The sequence below is a fragment of the Elephantulus edwardii genome, unplaced genomic scaffold (assembly GCF_000299155.1).
Source record: "Elephantulus edwardii isolate Elephantulus edwardi_28Jun2011 unplaced genomic scaffold, EleEdw1.0 scaffold00078, whole genome shotgun sequence".
In the NCBI taxonomy this organism is placed as follows: domain Eukaryota; kingdom Metazoa; phylum Chordata; class Mammalia; order Macroscelidea; family Macroscelididae; genus Elephantulus; species Elephantulus edwardii.
In genome coordinates this window covers 10560245-10565708 of record NW_006399828.1, presented here as the reverse complement: position 1 = coordinate 10565708, position 5464 = coordinate 10560245, and positions in this window count along the sequence as shown.

Below are 5464 nucleotides of genomic sequence, written 5' to 3'. Positions count from 1 at the left end.
AGCAGATTTTCCCAATGTAATTTAACTTTTGATTTCCTGGCTGCTGTTGCTAAGAGTATTGATTATGGAGCCAAGCAAACTGAAGCTGTTACTAATCTCAAACTCTTCTCTATCTATCATGATTCTTCCATCTGGTCCAGTGCTGAGAATGTTTGTTTTCTTGATGTTGAACTTCAACTAATATTGTAGGCTGCAGTCCTTAAATTTCTGCAACAAATGATTTAGGTCCTCTTCAGTTTCAGCAAGCAAGGTTGGGTTATATGCATAATGCATGTTATTGATGAATCTTCCTCTAATCCTGATGTTACTTTCCTCTTCATAAAGCCTAGCCTTCCAGATCATCTGTTCCACACGTGTATTGCAAAGGTATGGAGAAATAATGCACCCCTGGCATACATTTTTCCTGATTTTGAAACACTCAGTGTGTCCTTGTTCTGTTCTGATGAATGCCACCTGGTCCAAGTGTAGGTTTCACATTAGCACAATCAAGTGTTCTGGGATTCCCATGCTTCCCAGAGTCAGCCACAATTTGTTGTGATCCACACAATCAAATGCCTTTTCATAGTCAATTAAACACACATAAACATTCCTCTAGTATTCTCTGCTTTCAGCCAGTATCTACCTAACATTAGCTATAATTTCCAACTGCCACAGCCTCTTCTAAACTCAGCTTCCATATATAACAGTTCTCTGTTGATGTCCTATTCCACTCATTTTGGCATAATTTTCACTAAGATCTTGCATGTGATATTAACGATATTGTTCGATGACTTCCACAATCTGTCGGGTCACTTTTTTTTTTAATTCGAATAAATATTAATCTCTTTTTGTAAGTTGGCCAGGTGATTGTTCTCCAAATTTCTTAGCACAACCTGGTGAACATGTCCAGGGCAACATCTTTTATGTTGAAATATGTCAATTGAAATCTGAGATTTTTGTCTTGCTAATTCCTTCAGAGCAGCTTGAATTTTATCCTTCATCACTACAGGCTCTTGATTGTGTTGTTTCATTGAATTCTTCTGTGTCAGTCAATTCCTCTTGGTATTGTGACTCTGTGTACTCCTTCCATCTTCCTTCCCCCCCCACCCCCGTGGGTCAGTCAGCATTACTGCCCACAGTATAACAACTTGAGGTTTGAATTTGCTCTTCAAATTTTTCCGCTTAAGAAAAAGAGAATACAAGGGAGCAGGGGGTAGAGGAGACTGCCCATCCCTCTCCTTCAGAGCAGCCAAGGGATTGGAATCACTTATCAGCATAGCTGCTTACCACTAGGCCACCAATTATTTACTATTATCCTAGGAATTATACTATGTGTTCAATTGACAGTAATGAATTGAACTTTAAAATGATTCAACTTTAAAAATAATTCCATAATATAGATATTATTATATTTTCCATTTTTCAATTGAATTAACTGAGGCAGTGGAATATTATTGGTACTTACTCAAATCAAATAGCTCGTGATGAGTGGCATTGGCAGTTCTGGAACCAAGATCCTTAACCTATGTTCTGTTCTATTGGTCTATGTAAGACATGCAAGAATGAATAATCTCGTCCTGAAATTTCATTCGTAAAATAATAAACCTATATTAAGTGCTTTGTGCTGAGAAAGGGAAAAAATTGAAAATGTGTTCTAAAAATCTTGGGGTTTTGTCTTCTCATTTTTAAAAAATTAAATGACATGTACTCAATACAGTTTTGTGTTATTTCCTTAAACTTAATATAAAATATTAATAAGCTGGAAACTCAGGGGTGGGGGAAGAAATGATAACCAAGGTCTCCCCTTCTGATTTTCCAACTCCAGCTCCTGGAACATTTCATTATAATATTTTCCTTTGTCTTCCCGTGCTGCCCTTTGAAATCTTCTGTTCAGCTCCTTCACATCTTGATGTCTTCCCTTTGCTTTGGCTTCTCGGCACTCTTGTGCAATATCCAGAGTCTCTTCTTACATCCATTTTAGTCTTTTCTTCCTTCTTTCTCTTTGTAATATTGCACGATAATATCGAGAAGCTGAAACAAAAGGGAAAAAATTAATGACTTAAAGATTTGAACAGTTCATTCAGAGACATAGAAAACAGTCCAAGTCAGAATATCAGAAATCAGAAGTAAAAAAGCAAATAATTCACTAAGTGTGTCATACCACAAACTCTAATTTTCATCACTGTTGTGCTTTATCTAGAGGACATATGGCTAAAAATATACAAAAAGCTTGACTCTTAATACTGGCCAGAGCAAAATCATGCTTCTAAAGTAATTTCAAAGTGAAAAGAAGAAAGCAGTAACCACAGTGGTTTGTAGATTGGAGACTTTGGGAATATACATTCAAAGGAAAGCCTCCTTATCCAAATGAAGAGAAATGAGGGAGTACTATTGCAGACAGATGCATCCTAGTATAACCAGATCTGTTTTGACTCAGCTTATTTTCCTCCTCACTGAGAAGGGGCAGCTGTGCCATCAATCATAGTCAGATCATTTTTCCTTTGTTAAATAGACAACTTGTCAGGTAGGTAACTAATATGTGGTATGCTCCAACAATGTCACTTAGGAACACAATCAACACTCTAAGCATGACTTTCACAATATAACATTTCATTACCAAGACTATAGCAGTCTCGAATAAAGCTCTGAGGGCAATTTCCCAACAGCCGTTCAGTGAAGTCAGCATCAGATGAACTTAAATGTAGTAGAAAATGTTGCTTTAGCAAAAAGTCAATCTGATTAAAATAGTTTCCCTTGCAGCTTATTTATACAGAATTCTTTTGAGGGAATGCTCTACATTGTTGCAAGGAGATCAAAATTAAATCCATTCTTCAAGAATAATTCTAAGGTATTAAACAAACCCATTATATCTAAAAAGCAAAATAATTTTAAAATTAGTACTGAATACAAACAGTGACATATCATCAAAATGTTTCCAGGAAGTAGTTCACATAGAAATAAATTTTTTGCCTGGATATTATTTTTGAAATGGCAATTAGATTTTATTACCAATTTTAGGAAAGTGTCTTCTGCAATATAGTTCTTTGAAAACAGTGCAATTTCCTCAAATAAACTTTAAAAAAAATAATAGTGGTTTCCTATGTACTTATTACAGTTTTTGAGACTGCTTGATTAAATGTTTTAACAAACCATATTTTAGTGTATTGGAAAGATTGCCTGCAAGGAGAGTAAGATCTAGAAAGGAAATTACAGGAGAAGCATATGCTAATATTTCTAAAACTATATATTAAAAATGCAACATGTCAGCTAATTGAATAATAATGACCTAAATTGTTCAGTTACTGGTGCCTCCTTAAACACCAGAGTGAACCTGGCAGAAGAATTAAATCCCCCCCAAGCTGCATTCAATTTTAAATAATGCTGAGCAAAAGGGAAATGTTTAGTTCTTTTTGTATCTAGATTTTTCTATCCTTTGTTTTTCACTCTTCCCAGAGAAAATGAGAACTAGGGCACAAGTTTGTAGAAAAGAATGCAAAATACAAATTTTCAGTCCCTCCAATGGTTCTATTTGTCTAACCATCCTTTCAGCTATTTACCTGTCTACAATAATTGTCTTTTAAACTACCTATTGGGTTTCCTATGAAATATAAATAGCTGATTATTGCATCAATCAATATTTCAATTTAAATATCTATAAAATTATTTTGACTTACTCTTGTTGTTGTTGTTGTTATGTGCCATCAAGTTGGGTATGACACATAGGAACACTAGGTACAACAGCTCTGAACCCTGCTCTATCTTGAGCCAATTTCATTGTCTTTAATTAACCTACCCCCATTACTCCAGTCACTGAGCCAATCCATTTTAGCCAGCATCTTCTTCACTTGCACTCTCCATCCACCATTACAAGCATAATGTCCTTTTCCAAAGACAGGTCCCTTCTGGCAACACGCTGAAAGTTTGTGAGAAGGAGTTTAAAATCTTTGTCTTCAAAGAGTAATCTGGTATCACGCTATCCAGGACAGATCTGTTTGTTCTCTTAGCAGTCCATGGTATATTCTATATTCTTCTCCAGCACCACAACTCAAAGGTATCAATTCTTCTTCTATCATCTTTAGTCAATGTTCAGCTCTCTAAATGCATAGTACTTAATTGCGAAGGCCATGGCTTGGATCAGGTGCACCTTAGTCTCTAGACTGACATCATTGATTTTTAGTACTCTGGAGAGGTTCCTTAAAACAGATTTTTCCCAATGCAGTTTTTCTTTAGATTTCTTGGCTGCCAATACCAAGAGTGTTTGTTATGAAACCAAGCAAGTTGAAACTGTTACTAATCTCAATCTCTTCTCTCTCTATTATGATGCTGCCACCTGCTCCAGTGGTGAAAGTCTTTGTTTTCTTGATATTGAGCTTCCATTCAGATTGAAGGCTGCAGAGCTTGATCTTCTGCAGCAAGTGCCTGAGGTTCTAAGTTTCAGCAAGTAGGATTGTATCATCTGCAGAGTTGTTGATGAGTCCTCCTCTAACCCTGATGGAGGATTCCTCCATCTCATCCCAGTCTCCCATATGATCTTTTTGGTATTTAGTTGAAGATATATGGAGAAGGGATGTATTCTAGGTGTAAACCTTTCCTAATTTTGAACCAGAGTGTTTCCTTGCTTTGTTCTAATGAAAGCCTTCTCAAGTATAGTTTTTCACATAAGCACAATCAAGTGTTTTGGGATTCTTAATTTTCTTAAAGTTAGCCACAGTTACTTTGATCCATCTAGTGAAATAACCCTGCACAGTTAATGAAACACAAATAAACATTCCTCTAGTACTCTCTGCTTTTAGCCAAGATCCATCTAATGTTGGCTCTGATGTCCCTACTGGCACTGCCTCTTCTAAACCTAGCCTGCATGTTTGACATTCTCTGTTGATGTGCTGTTGCAGTCATTTGTGTATAATTTCTAGCAGGATCTCGCTTACATGTTATTTTAATGATATTGTTTGATAACTTCCACAATCTGTCAGGTCACTATTTTTTGGAATGGGAATGAATATGAATCTCTTCCAATTAGATGGGGAGGTGGTCGTCCTCCAGATTTCTAGGCACAACTTTATGAGCTCATCCAGCGCAGCATTTGTTTGTTGAAATATGTCGGTTGTATGTTATCAATTCCTGAGGCCTTGGGATTTTCCAAAACCTTCAGAGCAGTTTGAACTTTTTTCTTCATTACCCTTTGCTTTTGATCATATGTTGTTTCATGAAAGTTTTCTTTGTCAGGCAATTATTTTTTGTATAGTGATCTGTGTACTCCTTTCATATTCTTTAAACGCTTCCTGAATCATTCACATTCTGTCATCCTTATCATTCCTAAGTATTTCTAGCATCTAAGTATTTCAAATCGAGGCTTGACTTTGATCTTTAGTTCCCTCAGCTTAAGAAATGCTGGAAAAGCTACAACCAGGAGAAGATAACATAGATGAATGGGACCTTCTAAGACTCAAATCCCTATGCACATCCAAAAACTTCTCCAGTAGGG